Source organism: Cuculus canorus, chromosome 6 (genome assembly GCF_017976375.1).
Source record: "Cuculus canorus isolate bCucCan1 chromosome 6, bCucCan1.pri, whole genome shotgun sequence".
In the NCBI taxonomy this organism is placed as follows: Eukaryota; Metazoa; Chordata; class Aves; order Cuculiformes; family Cuculidae; genus Cuculus; species Cuculus canorus.
This window is the reverse complement of record NC_071406.1, coordinates 128289-145122: the sequence shown is the minus strand read 5'-3', so window position 1 is coordinate 145122 and position 16834 is coordinate 128289. Positions and strand designations below refer to the sequence as shown.

General features: G+C 44.8%; 1 protein-coding gene across 1 annotated transcript in view; it reads right to left on the bottom strand.

Moving 5' to 3' along the window:
• BAZ2B (bromodomain adjacent to zinc finger domain 2B) overlaps positions 1 to 16535 on the bottom strand; it is a 111456-nt gene extending 94921 nt beyond the window's left edge. The window contains 1 exon segment of the mRNA XM_054069332.1: positions 16457 to 16535. The gene's annotated coding sequence lies outside the window, so the exon portion shown is untranslated.
• Positions 16536 to 16834: the final 299 nt, after the last annotated feature.

The following is a 16834-nucleotide window of genomic DNA, read 5'->3' as shown; positions in this document are numbered from 1 at the left end:
AACTGCTGCAATATCACTCGAGCACTTGGCCAGGGGACTGGCACCAAATGTGCAGCTCCACATCAGTTCCAAACACTTCATAACAGAGAGCCTTGAGGATGAGGACGGTCGCGGGCATCCTTCTGCAAAAACACCAGCTGAGGGACGGGATTGAAGGGGAACCACACAAAACAACTCAAGAGGCTGCAACAGGTGTTGGACATTGGCACCAATCTGGAAATCAAAAAAGCTCCACAAACAGGTGCTGCCCAAGTTGAATGAAAACCAAACAAATCGCCATTATAAACTCTGCTTGGCAATGCTTTGGCACAACAAAACACCCATTTCTTCGTGACACGTGATGGAAAATGGATTCCATATGACAGCCAACAATATTCCATTGTAGTCTTACATTTTTTTCTGTTCAACATTAGTTAAAATTTATACTAGTCTAATGGCACCTTACTTCTGTTAGCTGAGTCAAGACATACTGAAACCTGTTTTTCAGCAATGATATGACGGCTTCTTACCTAACATCAACAGAAGTTAATTATTGCCACATGCATGAACCAGTGTGATTTATATTACAATAAAGCAGCCTTTTGTGAAGGGTGTTTAATATCTGACAAACAGGTCCGATTCTTGCAAGTCTGGTTTACAGCTTACAGCACGGACCCGAATCAGGCGTGATCTACTGCATCACTGAAATCCAGTCCAGGAGAAAAACAAAAAGAACCCTCCCCTTGAGTTACAAAATCACTAGGACTACTTTTTAAAACCCTACGGTTTCCATTTACATTTGGCCAAATAAAAAGGCAAGTCCTGCCATTACTGATGGAACCGCAATCAGCTGTCCATGTCAGCCACACACAGTCCATTCCACAGGACACTGCTCGGCACACACTCAAGTTCTGACAACGGCAGCTCTGGCAGACCATGCATTATGTCTATGCGCCTCACAAAGGCAAGTTCTTGCCCCACCCATCAGTGCAAACATTTATTCTCCCATGTAATACTGGGAAAAATAACACCAAATTAGCATGACATGTTAGAGCATCCACATCCTCAGTAAGGAGCGCTTACCGGCACACATGAGAACAATTTGGAGGTATTTTGACTAACAGAAATTACTGGAGTGCTTATTGCTTGCAGTCACATCAGTATCCACATCCTGTTATGCAGAGAACGCAAGTAAGAAGGTACCATGCAAAAGCTTTCCATACATGTTTCCTTAAGTGCTTGCTTCTTTCCAGGTAGTGGAAATCAATTCTCCTGCGAGCAGCATTCCTGTCATGGTCCTCCATGTTTTGCTACTGCCATAAACCAGCTCCTCCCCAAGAAATACCACTCCACTGCAACAACGCACTTGGCACGGACTGCCACAGAGCTGGAGGGCTTCACCTCTGAATGTCCACCCTGCCTTTACTGATGGCTGAAAACTAATGGCAAACAAGTTACTGCAGGGAACAGATGGAGACACGGACAAACAGCCAAACAAAAAGTGTAAGCATGAAATGCTCCATGTGGTGACCACAGGTACTTAAAGGGAAAGAGCCACAAAGGAACCAGCAGCTCAATTGGGAGTAACCAGAAACATAACAGCAACAGCTGAGTTCTATCAGCATACAGTCAGGCAGACCATGTATGTGACTTGCTCCAACTCACAGGGACTGAGTCCAGTCCCTGTCACAATGAAGTGCATCAACACAAGCCAATCCACAGATCCAAGGCCAGTGGGGCTCCGGATTCACAACAGTCATCACCTAAGAGTTCTCAAAAATGTACATTAAGTAGGATCAGGATTCGAAAGGTTGTTTCATAAATTAAGGCTGTTCCACACATTACAGGCAGTTTTTTAACTGGGGCAGCACCTCACATCACGAGGAGCCACTACATGAAGGCATCAGAGCCAAACACTGAAGTAGGAGACACTAATACACGCAAAATGGCATCACATCCACTGGATAAGCAGCCACATGTAATACTTCCCCTGTTTCTCTGATGATTGTGCCTAGAAATAGAAGTTACACTTAAAAAACAAAGCCAAAAATGTTTAAGCTTGGAATCTGCCCAGAGAAAAAAACAAGTTAAACATTTTACAGCCTACATTCTTCTGGCTACTGTGATTCAGTGTAAGCAAGGTAAAAAATTCTTCACAGTAAAGAAATTATCAGTTAATGAATGAAATGGGAAGATTTGAAATCTGGTAAATAATGTCTATGAGAAAAAGTGTACAATGCTCTGTTTCGAAGACCAAAAAAACCCTAATTACTGGAGGTATTAAAACAGCAGTAATGTTATTACTGAAATCACTAAATTTGTTTATTACACTGCTAGCACAACTTTTTACCCAAAAGAAGGAACTCATTACTGTCCAACTAACTAACCTCTTCACATACTACACTACTAGTTTCATGTTACTCCCATTCCTAAAATTCCATTCAACGTTGAAGATCTTCTCAGAAAGTTCATAAAAACATTTCAAATACATTCAAAACAAAGCTGCATTTAAAAAGAGCTTCTTGCACATTTAAACAAAAAACTATTTTAACCAAAATTCCAACAACACGTTGCCAGGCCTTGCTCAAAATTCTTTTCCTTGTTAAAATCCCAGGCCAGCACCTCTGGCACTGTTTCAGATGACTTGGGAATTTAACACTTGTAAGCAAATTCAGAATTTCAGATTTCCAGAAGAACTGGATTTTCTTGTCACTTTCTAGTATATGCTTTAATTCCTAGTTCTGATATGCAAATGTTACATCTTGGCTATAATGTGCATCATGCACTCTGAAAATGTTGCATTTTGCAGTTCTGTGGTCCCGATAATTCAATATTTATAGATGCTAATGTACAGACAGAAACACCTACACACTACCCGAAGCCTGAATACATTTTCTAAAACTGACTGAGGATAAGTTCCCATCAAAGAGAAATATTCAAATATAACAACTATTCAAGTGTATCACAGCAGACTTTCCAAAGTTGTCTTAAACTAAAAAAAACTGTAAAGAATTTACAACAGAATACTGCAGTCAGTGCCCCAGGAGCCGGTAAAATGCGTCTGGGGTCAGCAGTTGGGGCCAGCAAGAACCCAGTCCATGGCCCAAACATTTGCTCACACAAAGTTTCAAAAATAAAGGCATGATTTTAATGGCATGCCACTGTTCTTTATAAGGCTGAATTTGGCTAAAATACAAGTTATTTTGCTCGCAAGACATCTGTGCAGTTTGGTCTAAATGGAACTTTATTTGCATGTACCAAGCAGTTACTAACTCCGGGACCGAAAGGCACTATGGAGACATGCACTATAGTACAAATTGTTGATTTTGGGGACTTCATGGGAACAGACATAATGTAAGACAACATTTTTTTATGTACCAGATCCCGAAATCACTTGTCGGATCCAGAAACGACAGATCTTCAACCCCATCTGCAGCTGGCATTTACCCTGTCTGCTCCCCAAGTCCTAACAAACCCCCATCCACAAGGGCTCTCTTCCAAAGTCCGAGGAGTCACACAGCACAAGTTGCTGGATTAACAGAAGTGCTTACGGTACCTTCCCCCTCACAAACATCTGTTCTCAAAGAAGGAATAGGAGAAACTAAGGCAGGCAGTGCAGCTGCTGGCTGTGGACTCTCCAGTTCTGCTTCTGTTCCCATGATAACTGATGTGGTAACAGGAGAAACAAATAAACCAACACGGATAAAGAGCAGCTGAGGGCAGGAGCTGCTTCACAAAAAAACCTCTGTACCCTAAAACGTGAATAAACGTAAACCACAATGTTAGAGGCCTTGTTCTGGGAGTCAAAACCAGTCTGTGGAGAGAATCGCAGGAGGATGATCTGAAGTGTCAAACTCAGAATCCGCACAGCACAAAAACACCTCATCCAGCAGAATCCTTCCCTCTTTCTGCTCCCTGTGTAAGAACACGCATACACTGCCGCATACCTAGGTGTTGTGTATTTGCTCCGCATGTCTGGCCCCACAATCAATGAATATGTCCCAGGCTTACTTCGGAACAGAAACAGTTCTTGTTGCCCTTGCTCTCTCTCTGAGCAGCTCAGCCTTGCACCTCCACAAGCAATAAAGATGGAATCCAGTGTTCCCAGTAAGCACAACCCAGTCATAACAGTCATGTTTGGCCGCTGCCTCAAGAGGAAACAGAATGGGGCTGTGGACTGGACAAAACTTTTACCATGCTGCTGCCAGTAAATGGCAAAACTGAAGAGATTCCTTTGGTATGCACCCTGCTCTACCTCTGCCATTTTCTGGGCAGCTTTTCCTTCTGAATGCTTTTCTCCTTTGATCCTGGAACTTCTGGTTTGGTTTCCACTCTGCTGAGGCTAACAATAGGTTATGGTCTACAAACAACGTGGATCTTATTCCCCAGCTCCATGTTTCCAGACGGCTTCAGAGAGGATTGCACACATCAATATATGCTTAATATAAGTAACACTGCAACATGCAGGTAGTTCAAGACACTGCCTCATACATGGACAATACATACATTAGAACAAAGGATCGGGTAGAGAACATGCTATCCTCAACCTTCCCCTCCCAATTTTGACAATATTTGAGATCCGGACTATTTCAGAAATGTGAGGCTAATCAGCTGTGGTATTGGGAGCATTTACTCCAGAAACAGAATGAAAATATACTCTTCCCCATAATTAACTTCCTAGAGCTCGGAAGAAGCTAAAGAAATACTGAAATGGCAGGGGTAGGGTAAGGACTGACAGATATTACACACTACACCTCAACACTAAATATACACAGGAGGAGACAGGGAAGGAAAGGGATACAGAAAGAGTCTGTAAGGTTGAAGTTACAGTACATACATTTTTTTCTCCATTACATTATTTTAATGGCAGAACGCACACTATCAACTCAAGGCAAAAAGAGTGCAGCAAGGAACCAAGAAGGAAGGACAAGATAATCAGCGAGGACTGAAAATAAAACTGTGGTGAACAATCACAACCCCAAGATGATTACTTTTCCATCTCTCACATTAAAAGATTTAACAAACCCAACACTGGATTTTTATCATCATGTTCAGCAGCCCCCATAAATGCCTCTTCCATTAATATACCTAATCATTCTAAGTGCATTGAAGTTTTGCTCTCCATAGCATCCAAGGATGGTTCCACAAGCTAACCCTACATCAAGTGAAAAGCTCTATTGCTTGTTTTATGTTAACAAACTTCTGACCTTGTTTCGCTTGGTTATTTCAGTTCCAATATTACCTTTCAGTCGTATCTGAGATGACAAAAAAATGTTTTCCATTTCCTTCGCTATTCCTTTATAGCACTTGGTCATAGACCAAGCTGAGACTTCTAAATGCTTTCACCTCATACGGAATGCGGTTTTGAACTGATGATGCCTTTCAGTTTTATTTGCTTTTTATTCTACTTGACAGGGCAACCTGAAATCACAGTGTCCTGGATGTTTTCTGTTCTGTCCTTTTTTCCTCTCCCAGTAATGTGTCAGACTTGCACTGTGACTGCTGCCGAACTAATGTTTTGAACAGAACTGCGCCTTGTGACTCCAATCTCTCCACCTGACAGCAGGTAATTAATTTAGAACCTATCAGTGCATATGTTTAGTTCACGTTATTCTCCCTGCTTCCCTCTGCTCCATGGCATTATTTCAAATTAATCAGCAATTAATTTTATGCAGCCACTTAGCTTCCTGGGACTCTTCCAGTTCAGTTTGATCTTTCCATAAGCATCTTTCTTTCACAATGGTACAACTTTTCTGTTAACAGAAACTCTGCCTATACCCTCCAAGGTCCTTCAAAAAAATAAAATATCCTGCATTGTAACAAAGCCATCAAAAAATTGAACTGCTCTCATGGTAAAGACGAGTTGCCCAGTGGCAGAAATCCTAACGGGTCTCCTAAGGAATTACGAGTACGTTGTCCGCAAACACTGTTCAAAAGGTCTTAACCAGTGGGAGGTCTTAACTTACTTTTAATCTGCAGGTGGCTTCTGCTTTTTCAGAATAAAACATAATATACGTCGAATTTCAGTAAACCAAGCTCTAGAAAGCATCTAGTGAATTCATGCTGAAAGTAAAACCTTCTTTCAGAACTGGGTATACTAGGTGATCCGATGCCCCTTTGCCTACAAAATGCAGCATTTTAGAGTCAGGTTTGCATTTCTCTGTCCATAAACAATAATATGGACACTCAATAAACAAGTAATATCTTGACTTTTACCACGGCACTGCAGTCGGAGAGACGACAAGCAACGGGCTCAGGGCTGGGGAGACCCAATCATCACACGAACTGCAACAGCAGTAACTGTCTGTTCAAGAAATTGAAGAGACACAAAATTAGAGGCCCATTTTACCCTTCTTTCAGGGGAACAGTTCAGGTTTGAATAGTTTTGACCTGAAAAACAGGCATTAAGTGATCCTGGGAATGTTGTCTTACGGTTACTAGGAACATGCAAACAACTCGCAAGTACTAGACGCTTTACTTGCCATCCACACTTTTCACTCCAAGTAAATCACTGCAAACTTTAGAATTAAAAAATAGGCACGAGAAAAATGTGACCATTAGTCCTGCCAGTCTGCGTCCCTTCTCACAGGCCAGAGAAACCTTGCCGCATAGTCCCAAGTTTTGAGACCATGAGTAACGTACCTGTTACCAATACCATAGGTGACTGCTCTGAACTGCTCCATTTTTTCTGTTGGGCTGTGAGAACTGCCTACCAACCCGCCTAATGCCATACTCAAACTCAGGGCACTGGGCATCTCCAGCCTGATTATATCTTACAACACAAACCATAGCTTTGGTCCTCACTGTCGAACACCGTACAGCTCAAAACACTGCCCCAAAACACACCACTGGAAAACAGTGCCGTCAGTGTCTGCCCCTGTCTTTCGCAACCAGCAGCTCTTGCTGAACATCACTCTACAACCTGCAGGGCTGCTTTTGACAGAGAACACTGATGTGCTGTTCCTGACCACCTTCTCTGTATAGGCCTCTCCATGAAGATATTCCTAAAAAATCTGATGGACTATACTATAAAGAATCAGCCTTGAAATCTGGCACTTAAATAAGTCTTTAAAATTGAAGAAAGTGTTTACAGAAAACTACAAATTATTTATTGAGTTATGAATCACTCAAATTATGTACAGAAACAGGCACTTGTGACACAGGCTGCTACACTGACATTCTGTGTGTAAACAGAATATAACATACTGAACATATGGATTCGTACCTGCCATCTATCCTAGCACTCCATTTGATCTATAGTATTACCTGTGCTGCTGGAAGCCACACAGACAATGGACACTAAAGAATGAACGACTCCCTCATCCCAAGTTTTATAAAATGAAAAGAGTGCAAGCCAGGTCTGTTGAACTCAGTGTATGAAGAAAAAAAAAAAAAAAGTAACTTGACTTTCCCAAGGGTATGAGAGATCCCACTTGCCCGCATGTCATATATCTCCTATCACGTATAATGCTGATCACTCCGCAGGATGGCTGCTTGGGTGCTTCTTTTAAGTGCTTCACAAGAAACCAAAAATACCATAATTATATAAATTGAGTATTTAAATGCAAAGACATTTTAAAAAGTTATTACCCCCTCTGCATGTTTGTTTTATTATAAAGCCTGTACAGTACTATTGGATCTCTCAAAATACATAATGTATTCCCATGACTGCAAAAAGACTGTAGACTACATTTAAACACTACCCCATAGAAACCAGTTATATCACCACAAACTTTTCAATGTGCTGTATATCCATAACATAACTGTTAACACTGGAAATTTACTGGCATCTGCAAGAGTCAAAAGGTTATAAATTTAACTTAAGGATACTCAGAAACAGTTTGAAAACACCTCTCAAAAAAAACCAAAAAAAAAAAAACAGGAAAGCATTCCAGGCTGCTCCATCTTTATCACATACAAATAAAAAGGGAATTATTTCACACAATCTGTCCCTTTAGTTCCTGATGCCAGGAGGGTAAGGGTGTTTAGCTGCTTGCACTTGCCAGAGCACTGAACAGTAGTTTAACCTAAAATAAGGAAGAGAGAGTTACTTCCTTCTCCACATGCCCTTTGATTATTCCTTTGCACAATGAACTCATTTCTTCAGACAGTCCTAGAAACCTTCTTCAAAACTAACCCTCCAGACAAGGCTCAGCCATGGAATCAATGCTTCCCAGTCTTGTTCAAAAACTGTCCTGTTCAGTGAAAGACAACTCACTGTACATTTAAACCTTCAGGGGCGAAAATAAGACTTGAAAAGCACTTACAGAAAAGAAAAAAGATCAGAACTGCAGGAGAATACAGTGCTCATCTCACAGTTAAATGCCAAACACTGAAGGACCTTCTACTGAACACAATAACAACGTGTTGTCAATTCAGAAGTATGTTCTTTCCTCAAGCCTTTTCTTCTTTTCGAGCATTTCCTTCTCCAAATGTTCTTACATGTATGGAGTAGCAAGGAAATTTTACAAACCCTTTAACATTATCTTTATTTGGTAGCTGTTGGCAAGTTAAAGAAAACCACAGCAAAACACCAAAACAAAACACAGCCAGCACTGCCGAACGGAAGGCTCCAAAGCCTTAGCATTGGGACATCCGCATCTTGTGCTCAAACATCCACATGCTTTGCTCCACATCTTTCTCCAATACATTCGAGGTACGACTAAATCCCAGTGCCTTCTCTGCTAAGTTGCCAGAAAGATAAAGAATCGCTGGGATGTATTACAGCAATTTTTTTCCAATTATTTACCCCTTTCATTGTCTTTAATCCTGACTTGGCATCTGAATTTTCTCCTTATTTCCCAGACTTTCTCTAGGACAGTAGGTTTTTAGGATGAACAATATTTACAACATGGTGAAAAAAAATCCAACCACTGCCTGCTGCCCTTTGACTGTGGGTGATTAAGTATTCTTCCCATTCAGTGTTCCAAGGGCAGGAGAACAGCATTCATTCACCTCTTTAGAGTCCCACTTGAGATAATTTCTCCAAAACAGCCAAAACGGGGCTCTCCTGGTGCCAGTATCAGACTTCCTAAATAAAACAAGAGGAACTCTCCTTGCTTTGGAAGCTCCTACAATCATGCTATGAAGAATGTTTCTGGCATCACAGCTGTGGTAGCAGCTGGGTCCCCAAATGATTGAACCACTGAGCACTCTCCTCTCCTGACCCACTCCTCTTCAAACCCACACACGGCTGCAGTCTCAACTACTATCTCAGATCCAGCTCCTTCATCAACATTGAAAAGCAGCAGCGAGGTGCTTAGGGATAAGTCCAAGAATGAAAAATGATCAGAGCTGCAACAGAAAAACAATGCTTTGCATTTGTATGGTTTAGCCTTTTTAAAATCTCTGTACTACTTAGAAAAGACCATAGCTGTAGGGAGTGATATATCTTTTATTAATCAACCGATACAGCTTAAAAAAAAAACTTTTGGGCATGTGTGCCTGATATTTTTAACTCACTAACTGACTAACACAGTTAGGAACCTTCCCTGATGGCTTCCCATCCTCCTGAACCCACACATAGGAAGAAGAATTTATCGGCATCTTCCCTCAGCAATACTTCCTATCTACATGATAGGTTATGAGGCAGTAATTCTTACAGCATAATGGATCACAAGATGTGCAAAAGTGGGCATTCTTGGGCTCCCTTTTATCCCACAAGAACTAAGACTGTTGGGAAAACTGATTTTTTTTTTTTTTAGTCAATATAGGTTCTCCTTTCAGAAGCTGCAGTCAACTAGGGCAAGCAAAGGCACAGAAGAGCGATCAAACTGAGTGTATAAAGTAGTGAAAATGCCTCACTTCATTTCTAACCTGGAAAAGCAAAACTGAGGGGGTGGGGATTGGGGGTGAAAATCAACTTTACTAAGCTTCTATACACTAACATAAACCAATATTTCTGAGTGTGTATTTTTCATGTGATACAGATAAGCTTACCCAGTTAAGAGCACAGCCATTTCCATACATCTGTTATTTTTTCCATGTGATACTAAGGAAGACTGTGTTTACTACTCTTATCCCTGCATCAGTATTTTGTATAATGCAATCCGATTTGGTACTTCTGGGTTTCCTCCAAAAGCACTGGGCAAATAATGCACAAAACCCACAATTTCAGCCAACGACTTTTGCAAGCTAACCTTGGGTAAACCTAACAAAGACTTCTTACTCGGAACACCAGCAGCTACAAAAGGACAAAAAAGGCTGGCTGATGCGACTTCTTTAGGCTGCTTCACATAACGAGATTTGCTATTTAAGATGTATGTATGTCACTGCTCACCCCTTAGACTCCATTCTCCAAAGCTCACAGTTTATTGTTTTATTCAGCATTTAGTTAAAATTAAATATTTAACAGCAAGCTGTTCTCCAATGCAAGCACAGCTAAAACGCAGGGCTGCTGTGGCTGCAGTGACCGGATTTCAGATGCAGGTAGATCATAAAACCCACTCTGTCCCAAGCCTCCCAAGTGTGCGCAGAATGGTTGATAACAGCTCGCAAATGATGGTATTGCTGGCTGCAACCAGCTGCTCCTGAATTATGACATGCAACCATTGCATGTGAAAGCCAAATCCCAGCACTATTTCTACATGGGAAATCCTGGTGGTTTTTGCTTGTGTACATGTTAGCTCTGTTAAGGATACAAACAGCAGCCAGTCTCAGAACAAACAGGCCCGAGCCACAGTCTCATGACACCAAGGGCCATTGATCTCAGCGGGGGTTGTCCATCTCCAGGACTTCCTGGAACAGCTACTGCAGCACAACAGCGATCTCCCAGCTGAAAACAAGAGGAAAACCCTCCCCAGCACGGTCGAACACCCCTCCAGCCGAGCGAGCACAGCAGCCCTGACCTGCTCCAAGGTGTTGCATCAAGCTCTGAACACTGAAAACATCCATCACAAAAACAAAGACAGGACATTGAATTATACAGTATTAACCTCCCAGGGTTTGCATACAAAGCCCTGAGATTTATTTATGTCCCTAGCACGTCAAGAGCATTCAGCACACCGTTCCTTAACACCAAACTGCTGCCAGTTTGATGAACCTCTCTGTCCACAGCAGGAGTGCAGCATCTTTGATTATGAGGGCACGCTGGTGGAAAAGGTAAGAGTGGGAAACAGGGCAAAAATCCACAGTTATGTCCCTGCACATCCCATGGACCACTGTAATCATTTTGTAAAACTGTTTTCTTTTGTACAAGAGAAGACCTGAGGGCTGAGGAGGGGATTTGTGGGGGTTATTTTGCTGGTTATATTTGGACACCACACAAAACTGTTCTACAATAAGGGTCTAATAAACGATGCATTGCATCTTATTGAAGAATCATTCAGCGTTAGAAATTGCATGAATTTATTAATATAAATTGATTGATAAACATGGCCACAATCAAAAAAAAAAAGTTGGCTGTGTATTCAAACTGGAGGAAAAAAAAATACTCCCTAGAAAATTTCAAAGTTTTAGCTTCTCATCCAACAGCATCACGACTGAGATTCAAGCTCAGAACGGCCAGGCAGAGGATTCTGTCCTCTTACAAATTCTAAGAACATCTAGTTTACACTTCCTGTAACGCGCAAGAAAAGGCTGGCAGAGTTCTCCCACTACGTAAACATTAAAATCATCATCCCTTCCAACAGCCACCAGAACATAAGTTATGCGTGAGGCTCCAAAACGAAGACAAAATTATCTGATGATCACCGCATTACTTCTAAACCCATGTTTTTTTTCCTAAGTTTTACACTGCAGACGTTACCCGAAACACGTCCTTTCGCCCAGGAACGCCACCGACCGCGCTGGGACCATCGCTGGTGTCGGCAGCCCATCAGGGACACACACCAGTTTCTCAGAGCGTGCCTTTACATATTTAGTGGTTTGAATTTTAAGGTTTGTGTGATTCCTCCCTCAGGGGCCAGAAAAATCTCCGCAATCTCTTTTCGCAAACTACCAAGGCTTAACCCATTCAGCTCTTCACAATGCCTGACCTACATCAAGTGAAAAGAGACTCTTTCTGTCCTTTACTGGCTGAAACAGAAGACATTCGAGAGGCCCAGATGGGCGTGAGGAGGGAGGCAATGGGAGAGATTTCCCAGTTAATGGCAGCAGGCCCCGCCCTACGAAAGATGAAGCGGCCCGGACCAGCCCCGCACCGCTTCCAGAGGCTGTCTGGGGGCTCAGCTGCCATCGGGCGAGGTTACACACACGCTCGCCTAGATGGCTGTCTGGTCCCTACCCATCTGAAAAACAGTCACACAAACGCAGAACGAACGGTACCAGGAATTCTGTCAACGCATGAATTAATTCTGTTTAAACTCGGCAGGGAAACACCCTGTCTCCTCCTTCCCTTGCTGCTACATCACAAATCTGAAACCGAGCCTTAGGACTTCCCCCACTCTCCCAGAGCCCCTTCCACCTTGTGGTAATACCACAATAAAATAAATCTAGTTTCTTCCGCCTCCTCAAAAAAAGACAACAAAAATCAAAACGATACTATAAAATTTGTTAAAGTATTTTTGTTAATTTCCACTTAACTATCAAAAGGAACTTCTGTATCGGACCTTGAAATTACACTGATTTTTCTCTTTTTAAGGAATGGCTCGAGACCAGGGCATTCCATACCTAAATGCAGGGCAATAAAGAAATGAAAGAGTAAGCAAGAACTTACCACTGCTAACATGTGAAACTGTGAGGTAACTAGGATTAAATGTTAGGGGAGGGGGTTGTTAAAACTGTGTGATGAAGAAACACTGCCTCTTGTTCGCGTTTCTGCAGAGGCAGGTTAAGCGCAGCCCCAGCTTCTGCCCAGAACCGCAAGCTCCTGATACACCCACCCAGCACACTGCAGAATAAAGGCTGGGAAGACAAGCTTTTTCCTTCTGCCCCTGGCCATCAACCGTTGTGATGACGGGTAGCCATAGCAAACCCTTCTGTGGGTCAGAGACTGAGACAAGCGTGGGTCGTCTTCCTTTTGTAAATCTTCCGGTGGGGCCTTGTGCATTCATTAGTTGCTCGCTCCTCTTTTTTTTTTTTTTAAATACGCAGGTAAACACAGGGAGGATCCATTTTCTCCAGTCTCACTCACAGTATCCTTGTGCTTCTGCTCCTCATCAGTAAAGAGTCAGCAGGGAAGAACACCAAGCTCTACCACTCACCCAAGGCAAAGACGCGCTTTCCTCCTACCATTACACAGAGTACAACAAAGATAGTTGAAGAGTAAAAGTGTAGCAGTGTAACCAAAGACTTTTAAGAAGCATCAACGGCAGCCACAAAGAGGACGTTGTGTTTCCTTCTCTGGTGTAGTGGTGAAGGTTATCTGTACCTCGACCTTTGACTATCTGCACAATTTGTCTTCATCACAAATTTCCAGTTTCTTCAGAACATGTTGACCAGCACTACTTTCTACAATTTTGTCATTGTTCAGGTTGTTTTTTTCCATCCAACAACCACAAAAAACACTGCTGCCCCTGACACCTGTGTCCCTGTTTCTTCTGATGGGGAATGCACAATCACAAAGGAGTTTCTAACATGGTTTGACATAATTTACTCAATGTGCTCAAGTAGAACAAGAACTCAAGAGCTGAACCACACTTGTGAGAAATCTTGTAGAATTTGGGAAACTTTGTCAGGTCACATTACCTGAGAAAACACCACGTTCCACTCTTCTGTAATCTTCTAGTAGAATAAAGTTTGCTGAAAACAACCAAACATGCACCATTTGGTTTTATTTGAAGACACTAGTGCAAGGAACTGGGCTGGAGAGGGGGGAGGAAGGCACAGTGCAGTGATGTGAGTGGTTGGGATGTCCTCACTGCACCAGGGTGTGCGCAGCAAACAGCACTGTTTGTTGTGCCAAGTCTGGCTCCCATCGCTATTGTAAGAGTATTATAAAAACAAAAGCAGGCAAGTACTACTGCCCCTTTCCCCAATCCAGGGAGATAAGACAGAGAGCACAAACTTCCTTTTCTTCGAAACTGCAATATTCCACATCTTGAGGAGGAACAGAAAAGCAGCAGCAGAGCCACTAGGAGCTGCAGTCACTCAGGCCGGGAGTGACTGTTCAGACTCAACTCGGTGACACCGCTAACTCTTCTGAGCAGCCCCAGAAACCCAGAGTCTGCTGGGCCAAGCCAGCAAAAGGAACAGCTACATGCTCCCGTAAGGAAAAGCAACACATCAGGATGTTCTGCAAAGCATCTGCTCCTTTCCACTGCAGTTCTATAACAAACACGCAAAGAAAAGAGAAAAAGGGCAACACAACCCAAAAAGACAGACTGCCATTACTTCTTTATTTGCATTTTGAGTGTCTCCCCGAAAGGCAAAAAAATCAGTCCTTGCAGCACTTTCTTCTTATCATAAGGTCAGTACAAAGAATTACCAAACCCACTGCAGTGCTCAACAAATGCTTATCCCCTCCTTAATATAAAAATACTAGTTTAATCTTCTGAAAATGCAAAGTATCTTATTACATGTTCAAAAAAAATCAACGTCTTTCTCATCAAAAGGCACAAAGTAAGTATTTAGTCATCTTCGCTTAACACTATTCAGATACTTCTACAATGTCACTTTAAACCTGTAATAACCTACAAGATTGATCTTAAGAGTTACCTGTGAATCCATCACAGTGGCGTTTAAAGAATTTAGGATGAGAAATAGCAGTACCACAATTCTAGTTTATTTTCAATATACATTAGTCACGAGAGCTCATCTTGTGCCATTCAGAGAGACTTGAATTCAGTAATGATAAAGGAAATGTTGCCTGATCCACTGAAGAAACGTTTCTTACTCTCCAGAGTTCTACTTCTTGAAGAACTTCATCACAATCCCATGTTAATAATCCATCGCTAGCAAGCAATTGATATTATCCATAATTAAACAAATATCCCCTGCTTGAAGTCAACACAAAAACTTCAAGGATATTCCTTAACAACTCCAAATGCTCCCTCCATACACACTTCACAGAAACGACCCTGGACACCAAGTTGCTGGTATCTCGCAGTTTACTGATTTTGCAGCAGTGACAAAACCGTGTACACAGTTTATTACAGGTATGAGCCGTCAAGTACGCTATCGTAGCCTGAAACTACTGATCCTCTGCAGCTCACCATTTGTTAACCTCTCAAATCTTCCAGGCCTTTGTGGCACGTATAACTCAGAACCATCTGTTGTACGTGCTCGCAGCTCTTTAAACATTTTCACCCACCTAATACTCACTATCTGGCAAATACACAATTCACTCACGCTTTCTGACGAGTTGAAAAAAATATATACACCCCTCACCCAGGAAAGTGCCTGACATTTGCTCCCACGTAAACCTTAGGCACCTCGAGTCCATCCTTCGCACAGACACCAGCCCCGACGCACTAACAGCAACTCCCGCTACTGCCCATGTTCGCTGCTGTCAGTGTTTTCCCCCAACCCTGCAGACAAAGAAAATGCAAATTGAATGCAGGCAGTTTCACGTTCTCTTTCGCGCGACTGTGAACGTGCGGCAAGCAAGGCCAGCGCAGGAGGAAGAATGGAAAACAGGGCTTTCCCACAGTAGCGAGTCCTGACCGAGCACCCTCTGCCCCACGACTTCGCATCATGTGACCAGGAAAACTTTTATGTGATTCAAAAAAAAGTGCAACGGAGCAGTAAATCCGCGTCACAGGGCGCTCATTGTTCCTCGCCGCACAGGGCAGGCACAGGCACCGCTGCCTGCGGGTGAGCGCGGCGCAGCCGCCCCCGCTTCCTGCGGCCCCAACGGCCCCGAACCCGCCCTCGGAGCGGCCTCCGCGCCCCGAGCCGTGCCGGGAGCTACACCCGCTGCCGCTCCGCGAACCGTGACGCCGGCCGCCGGGGCTTGTCGCTCCACGCACGGGGCGCCAGAACGACGTTTCGAAAGCCCAAGCGCTGAAGCGAGCGTCCGGGGTGCACAGCGCTCCGGTCGTGCGGCGGACGTTCCGGCCCCATCCCTTCCTACAGGCTCTGCCCCCCGGCACCCCGCAGGGGCTCTGCCCCCCCGCACCCCGCAGCGGCTCTGCCCCCCGCACCCCCAGACGCACGCGGTGCCGCAGGACCCGCCCCGCTGGAACGGGGGTTCCCGGGGACGCGCACCGGGACAAATTCCCCTTAACTTTACTGACGTCACGGCCCGTCCCTGTATCGTATCCCCGAACTCGGAGCGCCGTCCCGGAGGGTCCCCGCGTTCCCGGGAATTCGCGCTCGCCCAAGATGGCGAGGCTGCCGGGCAGGAACATGGAGACCGCGCTGAGCACAAAGGGACGCGGTGGCCGGGGGCCGAGCAGCGGCGGGGCCCCGAGTAGCGCCCGCTCCGGACAGACCCGAGCAGGGCCGGAGGGACGGCGCGGAGCGGGGGCGGCGGGGGGCAGCGCGGTCTGCCCGCACAAAAGAGCCGCCGCGGGGGCTGCGGGGTTTCCCGCGGGGTTTTCCCGCGGCGCCCCCCCGCACGGGGCCCCGCACACCGAGCCCGCGGGCGGCCACTCACCTCGGCGCGGCGGCCCTGCCTTCGTGCGTCCCCGTCCCTTCGCCGGGACCTCGGCGATCCGCGCGGCGGGGCGGGGCGGGGGCGCGGGACTGGGGTCGGGCGGGGGGGCGCCGGGCGGGCCCGCCCCGCCCCGGGGGCGGGCCCGCGAGGGGGGGTGGCTCGAGCCGCGGCCGCGCTTCTGTCGGTGAGGGGGGCAGCGGTGGCCCCGGAGGCGGGCGGGTTGGGAGAACCCGAGCAAATTCCCGGTGGGAAGCGGCGTTTGACTTTCCGGCTCCAGCAGAACCGGATAAGCTAAATGGAAGAGAGGCGGGTGGGGGTGCCGGTGAAGAGTTCCGGAGGAGAAGCCGAGGGGCCCTGAACCGGCGCTGATCGCTCCTC